The sequence below is a fragment of the Manihot esculenta genome, chromosome 4 (assembly GCF_001659605.2).
Source record: "Manihot esculenta cultivar AM560-2 chromosome 4, M.esculenta_v8, whole genome shotgun sequence".
Classification (NCBI taxonomy): Eukaryota; Viridiplantae; Streptophyta; class Magnoliopsida; order Malpighiales; family Euphorbiaceae; genus Manihot; species Manihot esculenta.
Window position 1 is genome coordinate 11,433,625 of NC_035164.2, and position 26,661 is coordinate 11,460,285.

The 26,661-nt window shown below is 42.7% G+C and overlaps 1 pseudogene; it reads left to right on the forward strand.

Moving 5' to 3' along the window:
• The first annotated feature begins 119 nt into the window (after window positions 1-119).
• On the forward strand, window positions 120-26,450 carry LOC122723444 (annotated as a pseudogene).
• The last annotated feature ends 211 nt before the right edge of the window (window positions 26,451-26,661 follow it).

The window sequence follows — 26,661 nt, forward strand, 5'->3', positions numbered from 1 at the left end:
ATAACAGTATGAACTCCATAAAGATGAAGATTCCAAGCTTCAATGGTAAGGCTGATGTTGATGCCTATTTAGAGTGGGAGCGTAAAGTGGAGATGGTTTTTAACTGTCAAAACTATTCCGATGATAAAAAGGTAAAACTTGCTGCCCTTGAGTTTTCAGATTATGCACTAATATGGTGGGATGAGCTTGTGAAATCTAGGAGAAGGAATGGAGAGTTACCCATTGCTAGTTGGGATGAGATGAAGCGAATCATGAGGAAGAAATATGTGCCTACTTATTACCATAGAGATCTCCATCATCAATTGCAAAGATTAACTCAGGGATCAAAGTCTGTTGATGAGTATCATAAGGAGATGGAGTTGCTCCTGATCAAAGCAAACATAGTGGAGGAGGAAGACCAGACTATGGCTCGTTTCTTTGGTGGTCTAAACAAGGAGATTGCTGATGTGGTTGATATGCAACCATATGTTGATTTGGAAGACTTGGTGAACATTGCAATTAAGGTGGAAAGACAAAGAGGCCGAAATAGATGGGGGAGCAACAGGGCTGCTCAAAACTCCAACAGCAAATGGGGTTCCAAATGGAACACCAAGCCTGATCCTAAAAGGTTTGAAAAGTCTTCAACTCAAAAAGGCATGTTACCTTCCAAAGAAACATCCAACTCTCATGGTAAAAATGAATCAGCCCCTAAATCAAATAGAACTAGAGATATTCAGTGCTTTAAATGTAAAGGGCGTGGGCATTATGCCAATGAGTGTGCTAATAAACGTGCTATGGTAGTGAGGGGAGATGAGATAGTCTCCAAAAGTGATTCTGATTCTGATGAAGTACCACCTTTAGAAGATTGTTCTGATGTAGAGATAGAAGAGTATCCTGTTCAAGGAGAGTCCTTAGTGATATTGCGTACTTTAAATGTTTCTATTAAAGAAGAGGGACTTGAACAGCGTGAAAACATCTTTCACACTCGTTGTTTGGTTGGTGGTAAAGTCTGTAGCATGATAATAGATTCGGGTAGTCAAGTTAATTGTGCTAGTACTATTTTAGTTGATAAATTAGGACTAGAAACTATTAAACACCCTAATCCTTACAGACTTTAGTGGTTGAATGATAGCGGCGAGGCAAAGGTAACCAAGCAATGTAAAGTGTCATTTTCTATTGGCAAATATGTAGATGAGGTTAATTGTGATATTGTACCCATGCAGGCTGGACACATTTTGTTAGGTAGACCATGGCAATTTGATAGGCGTGTCATTCATGATGGGTATAGTAATAGGTTTTCTTTTACGTTCCTCGGTGTAAAACATATACTTGTACCATTATCTCCTAAAGATGTATATGCAGATCAAGTGAAATTACAACAATCTGCTAAATTGGGTAAGGGAGGTGAGACAAGTAAAAAGAATGAGGGAAAAGAGGCCAGTAGTAAAATGAAAGTTTCGAATGGCCCAAAGGAGAGTGACTGCACGGGAAAGGATAAAAATGAGAGATGTGCAGGAGAGAAAACGTTAGTGAGTGTGGAGGTAAAAGGAGAGCTGAGTGAGAAGAGTGAAGAATTCAGCAAGTCTTCCTTTTATTGTAAAGAGAGAGAGCTGAAGAAAGCATACTTAGGGAAGAGAGCTTTGATTATATTGCGTTTTAGTTCCAATTTTATGATTGAGACTAACCCTACTGTTGAATTGCCTAGTTCTTTTTCTAAGTTATTGCAGGAGTTTGCGGATGTATTTCCTGAGGAGGTGCCATCTGGGTTGCCACCCATTAGGGGAATAGAACATCAAATCGATTTTGTTCCTGGAGCTCAGATTCCAAACCGTCCAGCTTACCGTAGCAATCTTGAGGAGACGAAGGAATTGCAAAAGCAAGTTGATGAGTTGCTAGCTAAGGGACATATCAGGGAGAGCCTTAGTCCATGCGCAGTACCTGTTTTGTTGGTTCCAAAGAAAGATGGAACAATGCGCATGTGTGTTGATTGTCGTGCGATCAACAAAATCACTGTAAAGTATCGCCATCCTATTCCTAGATTAGATGATATGCTTGAAGAATTATGTGGTGCTGTTTTCTTTACAAAAATTGATTTGAAAAGCGGTTATCATCAAATTAGGATGAAGTTAGGTGATGAATGGAAAACTGCCTTTAAGACAAAATATGGTTTATATGAATGGTTAGTCATGCCTTTTGGCTTAACTAATGCACCTAGCAAATTTATGAGATTGATGAACCATGTTTTGCGTGATTACCTAGGTAAGTTTGTGGTTGTGTATTTTGATGATATATTGATTTATAGCCGAAACATGGATGACCACATTAGGCATGTTGAACTTGTTTTACAGAAGTTGCGTGAACATGAACTGTATGCTAATCTTAAGAAATGCACATTTTGTACTGATAGTGTCATATTCCTAGGATTTATTATTAGTTCACGTGGAGTTGAGGTAGATACTGAAAAGGTTAAGGCTATCCAAGAATGGCCTACACCTAAGAATGCTAATGAGGTGAGATCCTTTCATGGATTGGCAAGCTTCTATAGGAGGTTTGTTAGAGATTTCAGCACTATTGCTGCACCTCTAAATGAGATTATTAAAAAGGCTGTTGGGTTTAAGTGGGATAAAGAACAGGAACTTGCATTTAACACATTGAAAGAAAAACTTACTACCGCTCCTGTTTTAAGGTTACCTGATTTTTCTAAAACCTTTGAAATTGAATGTGATGCTTCTGGGATTGGTATTGGTGCTATTCTTATGCAGGAAGGCCGACCCATAGCATATTTTAGTGAGAAGTTAGGTGGCGCACAATTGAACTATTCCACCTATGACAAAGAGTTCTATGCACTGATTAGGGCTCTTGAAGTTTGGGAACACTACTTGCTGCCTAATGAGTTTGTGATTCATACCGACCATCAGTCTCTCAAACACTTGAAGGGACAAGGGAAGTTGAACAAGCGGCATGGTAAGTGGGTTGAATATCTCGAAATCTTTCCTTATGTGATTAAATACAAGCAAGGTAAAGAGAATGTGATTGCCGATGCATTATCTAGACGTTATGCATTAACTTCCATGCTTAGTTCTAAGTTGTTAGGATTTGAGCATTTGAAAGATATGTATGAGAATGATACTGATTTTTCTGATGTATTTAAGGCATGTGAACATGGGGCATTTAAAACGTTTTATTTGCATGATGGGTTTCTTTTTAGGGGGAAACAAATATGCATACCTAATTGTTCAGTGCGTGAGTTGCTTGTTAGAGAATCACATTCAGGAGGATTAATGGGACATTTTGGTGTGCAAAAGACTTTAGACATGTTGAATGAACACTTTTATTGGCCTAACATGCGAAAATATGTAGAGAAAATTTGTGCTCAATGCTTTGCATGTAAACAGGCTAAATCTAAGTCCTTGCCACATGGGTTGTATACTCCTTTGCCTGTACCTACTGAACCTTGGACTGATATATCTATGGATTTTGTGATAGGTTTACCTAGGACAAAAAGAGGTAGAGATTCAGTGTTTGTTGTTGTAGATCGCTTTAGCAAGATGGCACATTTTATTCCATGTCATAAAACTGATGATGCAACGAACATAGCTGATTAGTTTTTCAGGGAAGTAGTCCGTTTGCATGGTATACCTAGGACTATTGTTTCTGATAGAGATTCTAAGTTCCTTAGTCATTTCTGGCGTGTTTTGTGGGGGAAATTGGGTACTAAACTTTTATTTTCTACTACTCGTCATCCACAAACAGATGGCCAAACTGAAGTTGTTAATAGGACTTTAGGAACTATGCTTCGTGCTATTGTGGGTAGGAACTTGAAAACTTGGGAAGAATGTTTGCCATATGTTGAATTTGCTTATAATCGAGCAGTCCATTCTTCTACTGGTTATTCACCTTTTGAGGTTGTGTATGGTTTTAATCCATTAACTGTACTAGATTTAATGCCTTTACCTTTGAACGAGTTGTCTAATTTAGATGGAAAAGCGAAGGCTGAAATGGTTAAATCAATACACGTGAAAGCGCGTGAGCATATTGAGAAGCGTAACAGCATATATGAGAAACAGGCCAATAAGGGTCGCAAGAAAGTTGTATTCAAACCAGGTGATTGGGTTTGGATCCATATGCGAAAGGAAAGGTTTCCAACTCAAAGGAAATCAAAACTCGATGCACGAGGGGATGGACCATATCAAGTGCTGAAACGGATCAATGACAATGCATACATAATTGATCTGCCAAGTGAGTTTGGTGTAAGTGCTACCTTTAATGTTTCTGATTTGTCTCCTTTTGATTTTGGTACAGATTCGAGGATGAATCCTTTTCAAGAGGGAGGGGATGATGTAAGCACGACCAACAACACCAAAAATGATGAGCTAGCATTGCCTCAAGGACCAATTACAAGGCTGAGATCCAAGAGGTTGAAGGAAGCACTTCAAGGATTCATGAAGGAATATGTTGAAGCTTTGCAAGTTCATTTTGAAGTTGAAGAACAATCTGGCCATTCCAAGTCAATTAGGCCAAATGTGTCCTTATTGACAATTCAAATTCTGTATTTATAGTGGGTAGTCATTTAGTAGTTGGTAGTTAACCAGTAGTGGGTAGTTATTTGGTAGTGGGTAGTTAAACAGTAGTGGGTGTGTAATACCCGGCTCGAGTCCGGCATCGGCATTCCTGTAGTCCGGTGGAATCTCGGGTGTCGGAACCCTCGAGAAGGGTAATGCATATGTTTTCCAAGGTCTTTTCACTGGTTTTCATGTTTTGACATGGCAAAAGACTTGAGTTTTGAAAGAAAAGCAACAAGGGAGAAATGCAAAGGTTCGGCCGCCGAAGGTCACTTTCGGCCGCCGAACATTGCATGGTTGCGGCTTCACGTTCGGCTGCCGAAGGTGGTCTGGCCAGCCACCTATAAAAGGGCCAAGGGTCGGTGGAAGGAGGTTATTTCTCCTCCACTTGCAGCCAGAGGTGAGTTTCAGCCTCTCCTACGTTGACTTTCCTGTTTTCCATGATTTTCATCAAATCTTTCAAGAGTTTTAAGAGTTTTGGTGACTTATGAAGGTTTTGAGCAAAAGAAACAAGTTTTGAAGCTTGGAGCTTTGGAAGAGCTTTTCTTCATATCTCCACGTTAGGATCCTTCATCCTCAAGTTGTGTAAGAGGTAAGTGAAGATCCTGAGCTTTTTTGTTGATTTTGAAAGGTTTTATGAAGTTTGTATGGGTAGTTTGCATGTTTAGGTTTAGGTGAGGTTTTTGGTGATTTGTGGTGTTCCAGCATGTTTAAGTGTTATGTGCTATGTTTGTTTGGGGTTTTAGGGTAGTTTTAGACCCCTTTGTGCATCTATATGTGTATATGCTAGTTGGGAGTAGTTGATATGCATGTTTGTAGGTTTTTGGGCAAAGTTTGCATGAAACAGAGCAGGGTTCTGCCCTTCGGGCAAAACCAGGTTCGGCCGCCGAAGGAAGGTTCGGCCGCCGAACCCTTTGTGGAGGCAGTTCGGCTGCCAAAGGTTGCCCCCGAAAGCTAGGCTTTCGGTTTAGATAGAGACTTTCGGCCGCCGAAAGAGGGCATTCGGCCGCCGAAAGTGTGTGAGTTTCGTCTCTGGACGAGACCTTCGGCCGCCGAAGGTGCCGCCGAACATGCATGAGTTTCGTCTCTGGAGTGGGGTTTCGGCCGCCGAACCTGCCGCCGAAAGTGCCCTGTCCAGCTTTCTTTTGCATGTTTTATGTGATGGTTTTAGGATTGGTTAGAGGGGTTTTGGGGAGTTTCTGAGAGATGTTCTTGAGTGAGTTTAGTCCCTCATTTGAGTCCACCTGTGTAGGTACGGACCAGAGGAATCAAGGAAATCAGCAGTGAGTCTAGTGTCAGAACCTGCAGCGTCAGTTCAGAGATAACAAGGTGAGTGGAACTTAACTTAATGTTTTAATATGACAACTGAATATTTTATCATGCTTCATGCATTATGAATATGCTTTAGGGTGAGTGCATTAGTGTACACAAAGATGATGCATTGCATTGATCCTTGTACTTGGCATGGCTCCTTGTACATTGCTTATGTGAGACGGCACGGACTTCGTGAGGATTCATTAGCCCTCAGAGGAAGACCTGGAACAGCCCTACGGGGACCAGGCACAAAACAAAGACCTGGAACAGCCCTACGGGGACCAGGCACATGGTACTTAGGTACCCCAGATGAGATAGAGGGAGTTTTGATCCGTCCGGCCGAGGTGATGTGATTATGTGTTGCATTCCATGAGAGCATGTTTTCTCACCTGCTATTTTACTATTCTACTCACTGGGCTATTGTAGCTCATCCCTCTCCCCTAATTCCAGTTGTGCAGGTTCAGAGGTCAGAGAGCACTTAGCAGGGTACAGGAAGAGTACAGAGTTTTGTAATAGCTAGTGTGGACATGTAATTGTATAGAGATAGTGTATATGTATAGAATGGTGCTTGATTGATAAGACTTATAATCCCTTTGTGGAGTCACATGATCAGTTTATATATGTTTCTTTATTCTTGTATGTTTATGAGCAAAACCAGGCTTAACATTATGAGTTTGATCCGCCTAGAGCCATGAGGAGCTCTAGTAGGGATTAGTAGAGCACAAAGAGAGTGCATGCACAGGTTAAGCCTTGGAATAAAGAAAAGTTTTATGTTTTTACAGCAAATGTATGATCATGTAGGGGATTTCATAGGTATACAGACAGGATAGCAGGCTTACTACGGGTCCCGGCGACCTTAAGTCGATCTGGATCCTAGTGCCGGTGGCAGTTCGGTTTCCGGGCTGTTACAGATTGGTATCAGAGCCCTAGGTTCACATGGTCGGACCTATAGAGAGAGTTGGGCTCATAGAGAGGTTTAGCAGGTCAAGCACCATAGGAAAAACATGTCCACAAGGATAGGATGTTATGCTGATGTGCAATGCCATGCGTTATACATGTGCATTTATTGCTGTGTTGCTTATGTGTTATGTGATTTGTTGTTTTCTCAGAGAGTGAAGATGCGAGGAACTCGTCGATCCGCGAGATTGACTGGAGTCCCACTTGTAAGTGAGGGTACAGCTGCTCGTCCACCTGCCTTGCCAAGGGCAAGATCTCACAGGTCAAGCAGGGAAGGAACGTCACGAGACCCGAGAAGGTCTTCTGACGAGAGCAGGAGAGGAGTAAGCAGAGGGGGAAGGTCAGTAGCAGAAAGAGGTGTGATGGAAGAGGATCAGAGTAGAGATGTAAGCTTGGGTGTAGGAAGGTCAGAAGAAGGTATGGGGGAGTCCCAGGGAGGCATGCAGGCCTCGGGGTTTGGCTATCCACCCTTTCCACAGGGCCCAGAGTATCCGATGGGAGGCACGTCGGATTACTCCAGCTTTGCTCCATATCCACCCTACATGCCATATATGCCCTATCCTTCCTTTTATCCACCCTATCACATGTATCCACCCCCACCTGTTCAGCCAAGTCCAGCACAACCTGAAGTGAGGGAACCAGTTCCTTCACCACCACCTCCTGAACCAGTAGCCCCTGTTGTGGAAGCACAGCAACCCAGTTCTTCAGGGGGAAGTAAGGTGAAGATGACCGAGTACTTAAAGTTGGATGCTCCTAAATTCAATACAGGAGATGATCCCTTTGAGTATCTCAGTGCAGTTAGAATGATAACAAGTGAGTTGGGAGCTGATGATGGTAGAGCCATTGAGATGGCAGGGTTCACGTTAAAGTGTAAGAAAGCTAGAGAATGGTTCAAGAACTATGTGGACCCGAGACTGGAGAGTATGACATGGGAAGAGTTCGCCAACGAATTTGCTGGATGGGCTTTTCCTGACAGTTCCAGGGAACTCAAGGTTGTGGAGTTTGAGCAGTTGCGACAGACGGAGGAGATGAGTGTTGATGCATATACAGATAAGTTCCTGGAATTGTTGCCATATGTCGGTCAGGCATATGATACAGATCAGAAGAAGGCAAAGAGATATGCCACAAGGCTTCATCCCAGGTATTTCTCTTTGATTCTTCATGCGGAGAAGGAAAGTTTCCACTCTATTGTGGATGCTGCTAGAAAGATGGAGGCCAGTGCCATAAGTCAAGGTGTAGTCAAGGCACAGTCTTCTGGTGTTAAACCCGGTTCCTCCTCACAAAGTACAACAAGTGCAAGTAAGAAGAGATGGGAGAAATTCAGAGGAAAGAGAGGCAAGCTCTGGAACAGGCTTAAGTCGGGTCTGGGAATGAGTAGTGGCTTCAGTTCTGGCGCAGATTTTCCAGTGTGTAAGAGGTGTGGCAAACAGCATAGAGGAGCTTGTCAGTTGGGATCCACAGCCTGCTATAGATGTGGGCAAGAGGGACATTATGCACGAGAATGTCCTCAGGCGACTTTGGTTGCACCATCCCAGCAGATGAGTTCGGGCAGTGTAGTACAGCCAGTAGTTTCAGCCATACCACCAAGCAGTGGCAGAGGAAGAGGAAGAGGGGCAGCCTCTTCATCAGGAATGGGTTCCCGAGGTGCAGGTCCGTCAGCCCCAGCACGGATTTTTACCCTGACTCAGCAGGAGGCAGACACGTCGAACACGGTGGTGTCAGGTAATCTCATCATTGGGTGTTCCGAGGTGTATGCTTTAATGGACCCCGGTGCTTCTCACTCTTTCATTTCTTCTAGAGCTGCAGAGAGGTTGGGTCTGATGGTGTCTGAGTTAGAGTGTCCTCTATGGGTCAGTGGACCCAAATGTGATCCATCTTTGGCAGAGTCAGTCTGTCGGTTCAGTCCAGTGTGCATAGAGGGTAGATACCTTCCAGCTGACCTGGTGGTTCTAGAGTTGACAGATTTTGATGTCATTCTAGGGATGGACTGGTTATCTACGTATGATGCTACCCTGAACTGTAGAGATAAAGTAGTTAGTGTCAGAGACCAGGATGGGTCAGAGTGTATGTTTAGAGGAGACAGGAGAGGGACACCTAGGGGTTTGATATCAGCCCTCCAGGCTAGTAGGATGTTAAGGAAGGGGTGTCAGGGGTTCCTAGCTTATGTGAGAGAGCCAGACAGTCAGGTTAGGGAACCATCCTTAGTACCAGTGGTTCGAGACTTTCCAGATTTGTTTCCTGAAGAGCTTCCAGGACTGCCACCGGATAGGGAAATAGAGTTCGAGATTGAGTTGATGCCCAATGCCAGACCGATCTCTATTCCTCCCTACAGGATGGCACCAGCAGAGTTACGAGAGTTGAAAGAGCAGTTACAGGATTTGGTAGCTAAGGGTTTCATCCGCCCGAGTACCTCACCCTGGGGTGCTCCAGTATTGTTTGTCAGAAAGAAGGATGGACCTCTTAGACTTTGTGTCGACTACAGACAGTTGAACAAAGTCACTATCAAGAACAAGTATCCGTTACCCAGGATTGATGATCTATTCGACCAGCTGGCAGGAGCAGGTTGTTTTTCTAAAATAGATCTGAGATCCGGATACCATCAGTTGAAGATCAGGGAAGGAGATGTATCCAAGACTGCTTTCAGCACCAGATATGGGCATTATGAGTTCCTTGTGATGCCGTTCGGGTTGACTAACGCCCCTGCAGCATTCATGGATCTCATGAACAGGGTTTTCAGGGAGTACTTGGATCGTTTTGTGATCGTCTTTATTGATGATATTTGGTGTACTCCAAGAATGCAGAGGACCATGCCCAGCATCTGCGGCTAGTGCTGCAAACCTTGAGAGAGCATGGCTTGTATGCCAAGTTCTCCAAGTGCGAGTTCTGGCTAAGGAGCATTTCCTTTTTGGGACATGTTGTATCAGAGGAAGGTATAGCAGTTGATCCCAAAAAGGTAGAGGCAGTAGCCAATTGGCCTACACCCACTACAGTGACAGAGATCAAGAGTTTTCTGGGTTTGGCAGGCTACTATCGGAGGTTTATTCAGGACTTCTCGAAGATAGCTGCTCCTATGACCAGACTGACCAGAAAGAATCATAAGTTTGTGTGGTCAGAGGAATGTGAGGAGAGTTTTGCAGAGTTGAAGAGACGGTTAACTTCAGCACCGGTGTTAGCGCTGCCGATCAGTGATGAAGATTTCACAGTGTTCTGTGATGCATCCCGAGTGGGATTAGGTTGTGTGTTGATGCAGAGTGACAGAGTGATAGCTTATGCTTCTAGACAGCTGAAGAAGCACGAGCTGAATTACCCGACACACGATCTGGAGATGGCAGCTGTTATCTTTGCACTTAAGATGTGGAGGCATTACCTCTATGGGGTAAAGTGTGAGATCTACACAGATCATAAGAGCCTGCAGCACATCTTAAGTCAAAGAGAGTTAAACTTGAGGCAGAGACGGTGGGTAGAATTGCTCAGTGATTACGATTGTAAGATCCAGTATCATCCGGGCAAGGCTAATGTTGTAGCTGATGCCTTAAGCCGAAAGTCACTTGGCAGTTTATCCCACATTGCAGTAGAGAGAAGACCGGTGGTGAAGGATTTCTACAAGCTCGTGGAAGAAGGGTTACAGTTGCAGTTATCTGGTACAGGTGCTTTGATCGCACAGATGAGAGTGACACCAGTGTTTCTAGAGCAAGTGGCTCTGAAACAGCACGAAGACCCCGAGTTAGTGAAGATTGCCAGGACTGTTCAGTCGGGCAACAGTGCAGAGTTCAGATTTGATAGTGAGGGGATTCTTCGGCACGGTAAGAGGTTATGTGTACCAGATGATAGCAGTTTGAAGGCAGACATTATGAGGGAAGCTCATAATGCGAGGTATAGCATTCACCCGGGAGCCACCAAGATGTATCAAGATCTGAGAAGGGTGTATTGGTGGCCAGCAATGAAGAGAGAAGTGGCACAGTTCGTGTCAGCCTGCGAGACATGTCAAAGGGTAAAGCTAGAGCACCAGAAGCCGGCTGGAATGCTGAACCCACTGCCGATTTCAGAATGGAAATGGGAGAACATAGCGATGGATTTTGTAGTGGGGTTACCGGCGACGTCTAACAGACTAGACTCCATCTGGGTGATTGTGGATAGACTCACTAAATCTGCTCACTTCATTCCAGTCAGGAGTAACTACTCTGTGGACAAATTGGCGCAGGTGTATGTAGATGAGATAGTAAGGTTGCATGGAGTTCCAGTGTCGATTGTATCAGATCGAGGACCTCAGTTCACCTCCAGGTTTTGGCAGAGTCTGCAGAATGAAATGGGCACACGGTTGGATTTCAGCACTGCTTTCCATCCACAGACAGACGGTCAGTCAGAGAGAACCATCCAGACCATTGAAGATATGCTGAGAATGTGTGTGTTAGACTTTGGCGGTTCTTGGAGGCAGCATCTACCTCTGGTGGAGTTTGCCTACAACAACAGCCATCATGCTAGCATAGGGATGGCTCCTTATGAAGCTCTGTATGGGAGGAAGTGCCGAACACCTGTTTGCTGGGAAGAGGTAGGAGAGAAAACTCTTGCAGGGCCAGAGTTAGTTGAGATAACCAGCAAGGTAGTGCCTATTATCAGAGAGAGGATCAGAACAGCTATAAGCAGACAGAAAAGCTATGCAGACATCCGTAGGAAGCAGATAGAGTTCCAGGAGGGGGATATGGTATTGCTTAAGGTCTCGCCAATGAAGGGAGTGGTTCGTTTTGGAAAGAAGGGTAAACTGGCCCCACGGTACATTGGTCCCTTTGAGATCTTGCAGAAGATCGGGCCTGTATCGTATAAGCTAGATTTACCGGCTTCTATGGAAAGAATTCACCCGGTATTCCATGTTTCTATGTTGCGGAAGTTTGTGTCAGATCCAGAGAAGGTTCTTAGTGAACCTGAGGTGGAAATCTTAAGTGATCTCACCTATGTAGAGCAGCCAGTGCGGATCCTTGACACCCAGATCAGAAAGCTGAGAAACAAGGAGATACCAATGGTGAAAGTTCTGTGGAACCACCACAACCTAGAAGAGTGCACTTGGGAGACTCGGGAGTCCATGCTCCAGCAATACCCATATCTATTTTAAGGTTAGTTTTTCCCCTTTTCTATGTGTTTATATTGTGTTAGGGACATTCGGGGATGAATGTTCTTAAGGGGGGGAGAATGTAATACCCGGCTCGAGTCCGGCATCGGCATTCCTATAGTCCGGTGGAATCTCGGGTGTCGGAACCCTCGAGAAGGGTAATGCATATGTTTTCCAAGGTCTTTTCACTGGTTTTCATGTTTTGACATGGCAAAAGACTTGAGTTTTGAAAGAAAAGCAACAAGGGAGAAATGCAAAGGTTCGGCCGCCGAAGGTCACTTTCGGCCGCCGAACATTGCATGGTTGCGGCTTCACGTTCGGCTGCCGAAGGTGGTCTGGCCAGCCACCTATAAAAGGGCCAAGGGTCGGTGGAAGGAGGTTATTTCTCCTCCACTTGCAGCCAGAGGTGAGTTTCAGCCTCTCCTACGTTGACTTTCCTGTTTTCCATGATTTTCATCAAATCTTTCAAGAGTTTTAAGAGTTTTGGTGACTTATGAAGGTTTTGAGCAAAAGAAACAAGTTTTGAAGCTTGGAGCTTTGGAAGAGCTTTTCTTCATATCTCCACGTTAGGATCCTTCATCCTCAAGTTGTGTAAGAGGTAAGTGAAGATCCTGAGCTTCTTTGTTGATTTTGAAAGGTTTTATGAAGTTTGTATGGGTAGTTTGCATGTTTAGGTTTAGGTGAGGTTTTTGGTGATTTGTGGTGTTCCAGCATGTTTAAGTGTTATGTGCTATGTTTGTTTGGGGTTTTAGGGTAGCTTTAGACCCCTTTGTGCATCTATATGTGTATATGCTAGTTGGGAGTAGTTGATATGCATGTTTGTAGGTTTTTGGGCAAAGTTTGCATGAAACAGAGCAGGGTTCTGCCCTTCGGGCAAAACCAGGTTCGGCCGCCGAAGGAAGGTTCGGCCGCCGAACCCTTTGTGGAGGCAGTTCGGCTGCCAAAGGTTGCCCCCGAAAGCTAGGCTTTCGGTTTAGATAGAGACTTTCGGCCGCCGAAAGAGGGCATTCGGCCGCCGAAAGTGTGTGAGTTTCGTCTCTGGACGAGACCTTCGGCCGCCGAAGGTGCCGCCGAACATGCATGAGTTTCGTCTCTGGAGTGGGGTTTCGGCCGCCGAACCTGCCGCCGAAAGTGCCCTGTCCAGCTTTCTTTTGCATGTTTTATGTGATGGTTTTAGGATTGGTTAGAGGGGTTTTGGGGAGTTTCTGAGAGATGTTCTTGAGTGAGTTTAGTCCCTCATTTGAGTCCACCTGTGTAGGTACGGACCAGAGGAATCAGGGAAATCAGCAGTGAGTCTAGTGTCAGAACCTGCAGCGTCAGTTCAGAGATAACAAGGTGAGTGAAACTTAACTTAATGTTTTAATATGACAACTGAATATTTTATCATGCTTCATGCATCATGAATATGCTTTAGGGTGAGTGCATTAGTGTACACAAAGATGATGCATTGCATTGATCCTTGTACTTGGCATGGCTCCTTGTACATTGCTTATGTGAGACGGCACGGACTTCGTGACGATTCATTAGCCCTCAGAGGAAGACCTGGAACAGCCCTACGGGGACCAGGCACAAAACAAAGACCTGGAACAGCCCTACGGGGACCAGGCACATGGTACTTAGGTACCCCAGATGAGATAGAGGGAGTTTTGATCCGTCCGGCCGAGGTGATGTGATTATGTGTTGCATTGCATGAGAGCATGTTTTCTCACCTGCTATTTTACTATTCTACTCACTGGGCTATTGTAGCTCATCCCTCTCCCCTAATTCCAGTTGTGCAGGTTCAGAGGTCAGAGAGCACTTAGCAGGGTACAGGAAGAGTACAGAGTTTTGTAATAGCTAGTGTGGACATGTAATTGTATAGAGATAGTGTATATGTATAGAATGGTGCTTGATTGATAAGACTTATAATCCCTTTGTGGAGTCACATGATCAGTTTATATATGTTTCTTTATTCTTGTATGTTTATGAGCAAAACCAGGCTTAACATTATGAGTTTGATCCGCCTAGAGCCATGAGGAGCTCTAGTAGGGATTAGTAGAGCACAGAGAGAGTGCATGCACAGGTTAAGCCTTGGAATAAAGAAAAGTTTTATGTTTTTACAGCAAATGTATGATCATGTAGGGGATTTCACAGGTATACAGACAGGATAGCAGGCTTACTACGGGTCCCGGCGACCTTAAGTCGATCTGGATCCTAGTGCCGGTGGCAGTTCGGTTTCCGGGCTGTTACAGGGTGGTTACCTAGTAGTGGATAGTGGCATAGATCATGGGTCCATGCATAGTTGTGGGTAGTGGCAAAGATCATGGGTCCATGTATAGTAGTGGGAAGTGGCAAAGATCATGGGTCTTAATTTAGGCTATATAAAGCATCCATTTTTCTATTGTAGACACAGATTATCAATTATTCAATACAATTGCTTTATGCGATTCTTCTTTGAGAGCTTAAGAGAGATCTTGGTTCTTGACATTGCATCACGAATAAGGTTTGATACTAACTTGTATGTTTCTTATTCTTACTGCTCTTGAAATCAATCCATTATAAGTGTTCTTAATTGCATGTTAATTAAGGGTGCTTTAGATTGGGGAATTATTTTCTGAATTAAGTTCTTTTTACTAGGGTATGTGTCGTTTCAGTCTCTAATAGGCTGGGGTTCCGCATCACATGTGGTGTCAGAAAATGGAATCGAGGTAGACCCCAAGAAAGTGGAAGCGGTAGCTAACTGGCCTAGACCCACTACAGTGACAGAGATCAAGAGCTTCTTGGGTTTAGCAGGTTACTACAGGAGGTTCGTTCAGGACTTCTCTAAGATTGCAGCTCCCATGACCAGACTGACTAAGAAGAACCAGAGGTTCATGTGGACCGACCAGTGTGAAGAGAGCTTTGAGGAGCTTAAGAAGAGGTTGACTTCAGCACCAGTGTTAGCTCTGCCAGCTAGTAATGAAGACTTCTCTGTGTATTGTGATGCATCCCGTGTGGGACTGGGTTGTGTGCTAATGCAGAATGAAAGGGTGATTGCTTATGCTTCAAGACAGCTGAAGAAGCACGAGTTGAATTACCCTACACATGACCTAGAGATGGCAGCGGTAATCTTTGCACTCAAGATGTGGAGGCATTACCTTTATGGGGTAAAATGTGAGATCTTCACAGATCATAAGAGCCTGCAGTACATCTTGAGTCAGAGAGATTTGAATTTGAGGCAGAGAAGATGGGTAGAACTGCTTAGTGACTATGATTGCAAGATTCAGTACCATCCGGGTAAGGCGAATGTGGTAGCAGACGCCTTAAGCCGGAAATCACTTGGCAGTTTGTCCCATATTTCAGCAGAGAGGAGGCCAGTGGTGAGGCAGTTGTTCGAGCTCATGAATGAAGGTCTACAGTTGGAGTTGTCGGGTACAGGTGCTTTGATTGCCCAGATGAGAGTAGCACCCGTGTTTCTGGAGCAGGTGGCTCAGAAACAGCATGAGGACCCAGAGTTAGTGAAGATTGCCAGGACTGTTCAGTCAGGCAAAGATAGTGAGTTCAGATTCGACAGTAAGGGGATCCTCCGCTATGGGAGCAGATTATGTGTACCAGATGGCGTAGGGCTAAAGGGAGACATTATGAGAGAAGCTCATAATGCCAGATACAGTGTTCACCCTAGAGCCACCAAGATGTATCAAGATCTCAAAAGAGTGTATTGGTGGCCAGCTATGAAAAGAGAAGTGGCACAGTTTGTGTCAGCCTGCGAAATATGTCAGAGGGTGAAGCTGGAACATCAGAAGCCGGCTGGAATGCTTAACCCACTACCTATTCTAGAGTGGAAATGGGAGAATATAGCTATGGACTTTGTGGTGGGGTTACCGGCGACGTACAACAGATTAAACTCCATATGGGTGATTGTGAATAGACTCACCAAATCTGCTCACTTCATCCCTGTCAGGAGTGGCTATTCTGTAGACAAGTTGGCGCAGGTGTATGTTGATGAGGTTGTCAGGCTGCATGGGGTTCCTATTTCAATAGTGTCTGATAGAGGGCCCCAGTTCACCTCCAGGTTTTGGCAGAGTCTGCAGAACGCTATGGGTACCAGGTTGGATTTTAGCACTGCTTTCCATCCACAGACGGACGGACAATCAGAGAGGACCATCCAGACAATAGAGGATATGCTCAGAATGTGTGTGCTGGATTTTGGCCGTTCTTAGAGGCAGCATCTACCTTTGGTGGAGTTTGCTTACAATAACAGCCATCATGCCAGCATAGGGATGGCCCCATATGAAACTTTATATGGAAGGAAGTGCAGATCACCTGTTTACTGGGAAGAAGTTGGAGAAAAGGCCTTGGCAGGGCTTGAGCTTGTAGAGATCATGACAGAGTGGTTGTCGAGGCCGATCAAAATAATCAATTCAATTGCCAACAATAATAAAACTGTAGACAGTGGTGAAAGGATCGAATCCACAGGGAATTGATACTTACCTATTTTCCTTATCAAGACCAAATAAACAAACAGAAAATAAATAGACAATGAAAATAAATTGCAAGTAAAGTAAAAAGGGGGGTTTTGAGATTGATGGGATTAAACTAATGATGAAAGCAATAAAAATAAAGCGAATAATAAAATAAAGAGAAAATAAATATGAGAAAAAACTCTAGTTGAAGATTCAGATTCACTTTAGTTGATGGGATTGATCATTGACTCTTAGGTTCTTTTATTTGATTCAATAAATTGGCCATGGAGATTGAAGAAGCTTCTCACATCCATTGTCTCTCTTTAAGATTAAATCAATTAGGGAAAGTCCTCCAATTAATTACTAATTAACAATTGCCAAAGAACGTCTTTGAGCCTTAGGCCTTTTACAATAGTCAATTGCATAAAGATATAGAGAGAACCAATTCTAGTCACCCACATGCATGGAGACAACACTAGATCATGCAATTTCCTTGGTGATGCACCAAGTGTTCTTATGTTTAAACAATTCAAGCAATTATGGACTTAAAATCATTCAAACCAACAATATATTACTTTGCAACAAAGAATCAATGGAGATCTTAAATAACAAAGCAATAATGTCCTTAAGCATGAAATCACAAGAATACTGAATAACAAAAAGATAAACAATGTAGTCCAAGTCTCTCAATCCACAATACAACTAAAGCTTCACTTGTTCTTCAACTAGAATGAAAGGTTTCAGCCTCTCATGGCTGAAACAAAAACTAAAAATAAAAGAAAAGAAGAAATATAGAAGAAGAGATGTGAATTTCGTAGGTGTCTCCCAAGGGGAGCTTCGGGACCCTGTAGAGGCTTCTTATGTGGCTTTTTATAGTTGAAGAGTGTTGCCCTAGGTCATAATTACTGCCCAAGAGGTATTTTCTGCCCAAGATGTGTCTGAAAAGGAAAGAATCGCGCTTTTCGGCTTCAGAAGGAAGGCTGCGCGAAAATGCACTGCTGAAGGAAGTTGGTGCGCGCGGTTTGCTCTCAGAAAGGGAAGGAGGCACAGATTGTGCTTCCTAAATAAGTTTAGATGCTGACCTTGCTTCCTAATTAGTGTAGAGGCTGCCCAAGGTGCTGCCCATATGCAACTTGCTGCCCAAGTTGTTGCAAAAGAGGAAAGAATCGGACTGCAAGGCTTCAGAAGGAAGTTGGCGCGCAGATTGCCTTCAGAATAGGAAAGGAGCGTACCTTGTGCTTGAAAAGGAAGGAAGAGCGATCCAAGGCTGCCAATAGAGGAAGAAAAGTCGTGGCTTAATGTTCATAAGGAAATATGCACGTACTAAGGCTTTCAGAAGAGGAAGGATGCGCGGATCATGCTTCCAGAAGAGGTGGCGCGCGCATGGATTGCAAAAGAGGCAGGAGAATGCAGTCATTAATGTGCAGAAGTGGAAAGATATATATCCAGTCTTTCCTTTTTAGGTGGAGCCTTCATTTGAATTTTAAACGCTGAACGCAGAAGAGGCAAGTGTGCCTTGATGAGACCTTGCTGCCTAAATTGGAAGATTTGACTGCTGCAGTACGTGCACATCTTTGAATAAGGAAAGAAAGATCTGCGATTCGAAATTCAAATAATTTCCTGACTGAGCTTTCCTTATTTGCTTTTGTCTCTGCACTTTCCTCATTTGAAGACTTTCCTTTTCTGAAAACCTGCCTTATTTGAAAACTTTCCTTTCTTAGCACATGTTCTAAATAAGGCAGGAAAGATTCTGCAGTTCGAATTTCGGACAGTTTGCTGACTGTGCTTTCTGACTCTTTCCTTATTTGGCACTTTCCATATATGAAGACTTTCCTTATTTGGAACTTTCCATATATGAAAACTTTCCTTTTCTGGAACTTTCCATATTTGGCACTTTTTGGCAGTTTTAAGAGCATTTTCTCCAGATTGTCTCTTTACACCTAATATCTGCAAAACATGATTAAAACCACAAAATTAGGCAGAAAAGGTGCAAATAAACATTAAGAACATCATGATAAAGTGGGCTAAAATATGCTCTGTCAAATACCCCCACACCTAACCTTTTGCTTGTCCTCAAGCAAACAAACATAGTCAAATAAACTCTCTTTGCTTTGATCCTTTATGTCCACTTAAGCTCTTACTCTAGACCCCTATTTTGAAGCATTGCAATAAAGAATATATGCATCAAGGTTACTTACCCTTTTCCTTGTTTCCCTTTACTTACCATGGCTAGGATTAGTTTTCCTCAAGAGAGAGATCATACATGCACATTTCATTTGTTCAGTTAAGACATGTTCTAGCTTTCAGAGTGATTTACCCTTACCTTGAAGTACTTTATTCAGCCTTTTTGCACTTTAAACTTGCTTGAAAATGTCACTAACCTTTTGACGTGAATGTACATATTGGTGATACCCACCCCCAGTTACTCAGTTGGTCACCTGTCCAAGTGGCTACTAGCTCTGTTCATAGTCTTTTGACCATTGGAACAGTTTTCAATTTGTGCTCATGAAGTCTAGGCCTTTTCTGAATTTATTTTTCTCAATGATTTGGGCAAATCAACACCAATTGCTAACACAAGTCATATTAAGTTTATTCACACATCAATCATATCATTCTCTCAAATGAGTGTCATCAATATATTTTTCACCATGGCAAGCTCAAAGATTCAATTCAAAGGCAATTCCCAAACACGAATATATCTCATTGCAATTGATTCAACCTAGGTTTAAAGAGTCATTACATCAATGGGGTCATGGAAAGAAAGTTCATCCAACATAGTTCATCAGTTTGAGTAAAGCAAATCAAAAAAGAAGATTGTGGATGTGTGTTATTGAAAGCAAAAATGAAAAAATTTAAAAACTGTGGCTAAATAATCTGAAAGAAACACAAAGCATGAAAAAATGCAATCTGAAAGGAAGAACTGAAAGGAAGAAAACTGAAAGGAAAATGCAAACTGAAAGAAAAAATGAGTCTAAAGCAAAAAATTAAAAATTTCAGAGATCCGCACCCCCACACCTAAATCATGCATTGTCCTCAATGTATAGAAAACATAAAAGAACAAAGGAAACTGAGTACTCCCCTGGTGTGGTGTTGTATGGTGCGATCCACTTGGCAAGTTGCCTCAAGTAATTGGGGAAGGGAAAAGAGTCCCAACTGCATTGAGTAGGAAGTGTAGCACTCCTTTTGATTTGGTCATAGCCCATCATGTTTCTTTCATGTACTCATGAAGTAACATGATTAGTTTCTCCTCTTTCAGATGAGGTGTGCCTCTAGCCCTTATGTTTGTATTTTTGAGATGATTGGGCAACACTTTGAATTCCAGTTCATATTTCTCCATGGGTAGCTGCAATTTAGTACTGAATTCAGGCAAAATAAACTCTACCTTGTCCGGAGGTTTGGGAAAGCATAGATCTTCATGCTCCTTTGGTTTTAGATCTTGGATTTCCATTTGTTCATTGTGTGCATGGGCTTTCTACGATGGAGGAATGGCTGAATTGGGTTCAGCTTCCTCTTTCTGCGCTGAAGGCTGAAGGTGCTGCGATGGAAGCTGTAGTGAGAGGTTCGGCGGCCGAATTGTGGTGAAGTTCGGCTTCCAAAAGGTGGTGAAGTTCGGCAACTGAAAGGTGGTGGTTTTAGTCTGCACCAGGCTGATCTGCACACCAAGCTGAAGTGGTGCGATCTGCTCCTGTTCATTCTGCGCATGGCTGCAGTCCACCTGTTGGATGCAACAGTCAGTTTCTTTCAGTTCTGGCTCTTTCTGGCTCTCTTTCCTGCAAAGATCATTATTTAGTATATCGTCTTGATTTGTATAAAAAATATCTTTGCTCAAATAATCAATGATATCTAAATCAACAACAGGTTCTGTTTGATCAGTTTGTTTGGACAAACAGTGTTCTGGTTGTGTTTCTTCAGCAACTTGTTTTTGCACTTGCCATCTTTCATCATCAGCTTGACGCTCTTCCTCTTTTCTTACCATGTCTTCTCTCCATTTGGCGGCTACTCGATCCACTTCCTGTTGGAAATTGTGCAAAGTCTCCAACATCTTATAAAGATTAGTTCTGGTATCTTCAGGTATTGCATATCTCGGCTGTCCATAGAATCTTTCACATGCATGTACTTGTTGGAGTTGTTGTTCTTCAAAAGATTGTTCAGCTTGGTCTATAACAAAATTTCTCATAGCAGCAATTTGTTCATAAAGTTCCGCAAGGCGAAAAGGTGTACTTACCGCATCTTGTTCTATGGTTAAATCTTTCAATAAAGATGTTAGAAAAGAAAGATCAGATCTACTTACCTCATCCATGATTCAGATGTGCGATTGAGATGTTTCAGAAGATGGTCTGCGATGATGTGCTCTTTTTTTTTTTTTTTTATGTTCAGATCTGGTCCTGAAAGAAAAACAAATGAGTTAAATCAATTCCCCGGCAACGGCGCCAATTTTGACAGAACGGTTGTCGAAGCCGGTCAAAATAATCAATTCATTTATCAACAATATAAATACTGTAGATAGTGGTGAAAGGATCGAATCCACAGGGAATTGATACTTACCTATCTTTCTTGTCAAGACCAAATAAACAAACAAAAAATAAATAGACAATGAAAATAAAGTGCAAGTAAAGTAAAAAAAAGGGTTTTGAGATTGATTCAATTAATCTAATGGTGAAAGCAAATAAATAAAGCAAATAAAAATAAAGAGGAAACAATAATGATAAAAGCTCTAGTTGAAGATTCAGATTCACTTTAGTTGATAGGATTGATCATTGACTCATATGTTCCTTTGTTGATTCAATAAATTGGCCATGGAGATTGAAGAAGCTTCTCACATCCATTATCTCTCTTTAAGATTAAATCAATTAGGGAAAGTCCTCCAATTAATTACTAATTAACAATTGTCAAAGAACGTCTTTGAGCCACAAGCCTTATACAATAGTCAATCGCATAAAGAAATAGAGAGAACCAATTCTAGTCACCCACATGCATGGAGACAACACTAGATCATGCAATTTCCTTGGTGATGCACCAAGTGTTCTTATGTTTAAACAATTCAAGCAATTACGGACTTAAAATCATTCAAACCAACAATATATTACTTTGCAACAAAGAATCAATGGAGATATTAAATAACAAAGCAATAATGTCCTTAAGCATGAAATCACAAGAATACTGAATAACAAAAAGATAAACAATGTAGTCCAAGTCTCTCAATCCACAATACAACTAAAGCTTCACTTGTTCTTCAACTAGAATGAAAGGTTTCAGCCTCTCATGGCTGAAACAAAAACTAAAAATAAAAGAAAAGAAGAAATATAGAAGAAGAGATGTGAATTTCGTAGGTGTCTCCCAAGGGGAGCTTCGGGACCCTGTAGAGGCTTCTTATGTGGCTTTTTATAGTTGAAGAGTGTTGCCCTAGGTCATAATTACTGCCCAAGAGGTATTTTCTGCCCAAGATGTGTCTGAAAAGGAAAGAATCGCGCTTTTCGGCTTCAGAAGGAAGGCTGCGCGAAAATGCACTGCTGAAGGAAGTTGGTGCGCGCGGTTTGCTCTCAGAAAGGGAAGGAGGCACAGATTGTGCTTCCTAAATAAGTTTAGATGCTGACCTTGCTTCCTAATTAGTGTAGAGGCTGCCCAAGGTGCTGCCCATATGCAACTTGCTGCCCAAGTTGTTGCAAAAGAGGAAAGAATCGGACTGCAAGGCTTCAGAAGGAAGTTGGCGCGCAGATTGCCTTCAGAATAGGAAAGGAGCGTACCTTGTGCTTGAAAAGGAAGGAAGAGCGATCCAAGGCTGCCAATAGAGGAAGAAAAGTCGTGGCTTAATGTTCATAAGGAAATATGCACGTACTAAGGCTTTCAGAAGAGGAAGGATGCGCGGATCATGCTTCCAGAAGAGGTGGCGCGCGCATGGATTGCAAAAGAGGCAGGAGAATGCAGTCATTAATGTGCAGAAGTGGAAAGATATATGTCCAGTCTTTCCTTTTTAGGTGGAGCCTTCATTTGAATTTTAAACGCTGAACGCAGAAGAGGCAAGTGTGCCTTGATGAGACCTTGCTGCCTAAATTGGAAGATTTGACTGCTGCAGTACGTGCACATCTTTGAATAAGGAAAGAAAGATCTGCGATTCGAAATTCAAATAATTTCCTGACTGAGCTTTCCTTATTTGCTTTTGTCTCTGCACTTTCCTCATTTGAAGACTTTCCTTTTCTGAAAACCTGCCTTATTTGAAAACTTTCCTTTCTTAGCACATGTTCTAAATAAGGCAGGAAAGATTCTGCAGTTCGAATTTCGGACAGTTTGCTGACTGTGCTTTCTGACTCTTTCCTTATTTGGCACTTTCCATATATGAAGACTTTCCTTATTTGGAACTTTCCATATATGAAAACTTTCCTTTTCTGGAACTTTCCATATTTGGCACTTTTTGGCAGTTTTAAGAGCATTTTCTCCAGATTGTCTCTTTACACCTAATATCTGCAAAACATGATTAAAACCACAAAATTAGGCAGAAAAGGTGCAAATAAACATTAAGAACATCATGATAAAGTGGGCTAAAATATGCTCTGTCAGATCACCAGCAGGGTGGTGCCCATAATCAGAGAAAGGATCAAGACTGTTGCAAGCAGACAAAAGAGTTATGCAGATGTCCGTAGAAGACAAGTGGAGTTTCAGGAGGGGGATTTGGTATTGCTCAAAGTGTCTCCAATGAAAGGGATGCTTTGGTTTGGAAAGAAAGGTAAGCTAGCTCCACGGTACATTGGACCCTTTGAAGTCTTGCAAAAGATTGGGAATGTATCGTACAAGCTGGACTTGCCTACTTCAATGGAAAGAATCCACCCGGTTTTTCATGTTTCTATGTTGAGAAAGTTCGTGTCGGATACGGGCAAGGTTCTTAGTGAGCCTGATGTGGAAATCCAAGAGGATCTCACCTATGTGGCGCAGCCGGTACGGATCCTAGACACTCATATCAGAAAGCTAAGAAACAAGGAAATCCCGATGGTGAAAGTCCTCTGGAATCACCACAACATCGAAGAGTGTACTTGGGAGACACAGGAGTCCATGCTCCGGCAATATCCTCATCTCTTCTAAAGTAAGTTTTATGTGCTTTGTATGAATGTTTATGTTTTATGCTATGTATATGTTGTTTGGTAAACATTCGGGGACGAATGTTCTTAAGGGGGGAAGAATGTAATACCCGGCTAGACTCCGGTATCAGAATTCCTACCGTCCGGTGGAATCTCGGATGTCGAAAACCTTTAGAAGGGTAAAATCATGTTTTCATAAATGTTTTAATGTATTTTACGGTATTAAGCAAAAAGGAAATTGAGTTTTAAATGAAAAAGACCAAGGAGACATTTCCAGGTTCGGCCGCCGAACCTCAAGTTCGGCCGCCGAACATTGGATGGTTTAGGGGGGCAAGTTAGGCTTCCGAAAATCTCAAAGGTTCGGCCGCCGAACCTCCGCCGAACTTGCATGAGATGTGGGGGCACGTTCGGCTGCCGAAAGGTGGTCTGCCAGCCCTATATAAGAGCTCCATGGCCGAAACGGGCGAGTTTTCTCCCCATTTTCGGCCACGGTGAGTTCATGCTCTCCTATGGTTTGTTGTTGATGTTGTTCCTCCGATCTTTCATGTTTTAACAAGCTTTATGTTGATTTGAAGAGATTTGAGCAAAAAGAGCAAGTTTTGGAAACTTGGAGACCAAAGAGCGGATCTCTCCCATCTCCGAATTGGATCGTCTCTCCTCTCGTTCCACAAGAGGTAAGAGTAGATCCATAGTTCATTACATGTTTTAAGTAAGTTTTATGAGGTTTTATGGGGTAGAAATGCATGTGTAGGTTTATGTGAAGTTTATGAGTGTATTGTGCGTTTATGAACAATGTATGTTGGTTATGCATGTTTGATGTGTTGTAGATGGGGTTTAGGATAGTTTGAAGCCCCTAGGAGCTGGTATGCTTGAGTATGCATATTGTAGAATAGGAAAATGCATGATTGTATGAGTTGGGAGGCGTTTGTGCATGTTGAAACCGAGTTTCTGCCCTTTGGGAGAAACCAGGTTCGGCAGCCGAAGGCTCTTTCGGCCGCCGAACCTGCCTTTGGTAGCATGTATTGGCTGCCGAACCCTGCCCCCGAAAGTGGACTTTCGGTTCTGGAAGGGAGTTTCGGCCGCCGAAAGTGCCGCCGAACATGCATGAGTTTCGTCTCTGGAGGGAACCTTCGGCCGCCGAAAGTGCCGCAGAAGGTGCATGAGTTTCGGCTCTTGAGGGCCTTTCGGCCGCCGAACCTGCCGCCGAAAGTGCCCTGTTCAGCCCTCCTTTGCATGATTTCCATGATTGTTTTAAGGCATTTTTGTGGGGTATTTCAGAGTCATGTTTATGTATGTTAGGTCCCTCATTTGAGTCCACCTGTGTAGGTTCGGACCTGAGGAACCGAGGACCTCAGCAGTGAGATAGCTGCTTCAGAGTCATTAGAGCTTCAACCAGAGGTGAGTGGAATAACTTCTTATGTTTTAAAAATAAAAATAAATCAGTTTTAGCATGATTCACGCATCATGAATGCCATGAGATATAATAGGATGTTTGCATTAGAATTTACGAATATGTTGCATTGCATATTATGTTGATGATGTGGATGAATGTTGAATGATCCTTTAGTCCTCGTATGGTATGACTTGATGTGATATGGTATGGTATGGAAGTCCAGGTCGAGGCCCATTCTACGCCCCTGGCACTATAGTAAGAGAAAGACTAGGTCGAGGCCCATTCTACGCCCCTGGCATTATTGGAATGTTATGTTATGTTTGTTATGATAAGAGAAAGACCAGGTCGAGGCCCATTCTACGCCCCTGGCACTATTTGAATGTGTTGAGGACTATTGGTGACAAATTCATCATTGATGTGATTAGTTGTGATGTGATGCATTCCATATTATCATGTGGTTTAATTATCATGTTTTATTATTCTGCTCACTGGGCTCTAGTAGCTCACCCCTCTCCCTTAACCCCCAGGTTTACAGGTACAGGGTAGACCAGGAGGTCAGCAGGAGTAGAGTCTTGATGTATGTAATAGATAGTTGTGGACATGAATATGATGTAACGTAAAAGTATAGTGTAGAAATGTTATGTAATAATGTTTATGGATGTTAGAGTTGTGCTTGACCATAGTATGTTGTAAATCCCTTTTCAGTACATGATCTTAGATGTGTAACAATACTTATTGTAAACCAAACTTAATTTATGTTATGTCACCCCATTGGAGCATTGATGAGGACTCTAAGGTGGGGTTAATGTTTATATTTATGAATAGTGCATGCACAGGTTGAGTTTGGTGGTTGAATGGAAAGAAAAGTTCAAAATTTTTATGTATATTGTTGATCATGTATGGGATTGAACAGGTTCACAGGATGAATGTTTGGCTTGCTACGGGTCCCGGCGGCCTTAAGCCGATCTGGATCCTAGCGCCGGTAGCGGTCCGGATTTTCGGGTCGTTACAGTAGGCTTGTCACAAAGTTTGATATGGAAATTTCATCGTTTAGGGGGTCAATTTTACATTTTAATTTTTTTTTGGATATTTTTATAATTTTACATATTAGGATTTTTTTTCCTATTATTAATAGCCTCCCTTGGCTATTAGAGACTCACTTTTCAATCTTCAAAAAATTTCAATAAGAATTTTCGGCTTCTAGCCTATCTTTTCTTTTATATCATCTTAGCCAAGCGACATTGGTTAAAACTCCTGACGGAGTCTAAATAGTCCTTTATCAAATTGGTATCAGAGCAAAGTTCGACCATGGCAGACAACCAAGAGGCGCGACTAGCTGCAATTGAGGCATCTTTAGCAGAATTGAGGGAGATGATTGGATAGTCGGTCCAGCAGCAGGGAATCCACCAACCCACCATCGCCGAACGCTCCCAACCAGTCACAAATCCTGTGCCTGCAAATCCCCAACAAAATTATCAGAAAGGCTACAAGATCAAGATAGACCTTCAAAACTTTTCTGGTTTGTTGGATGTAGAATTTATTCTTGATTGGTTGGTGGAGGTTGAACGTTTCTTCGAAGTTATGTACGTGGAAGAGGATCGCAAGATTTCATTTGTGGCCTATAAGTTAAAAGGGGGTGCAACAACCTAGTGGAATTCGCTTAAAAATGAACGCTATTGGATGAGGCTGGAACCCATATGAAACTAGGTGTTGATAAAGCAGATGATTGAACAACGATTTTTGCCTAGCGATCATGCTCAGGTTTTGTATAACCGGTATCATGATTATGTACAGGGGAATCAAATGGTGGATGAATATACCGATGAGTTTTTGAGGTTGCAGGCGAGGTGTGAAAACTGTG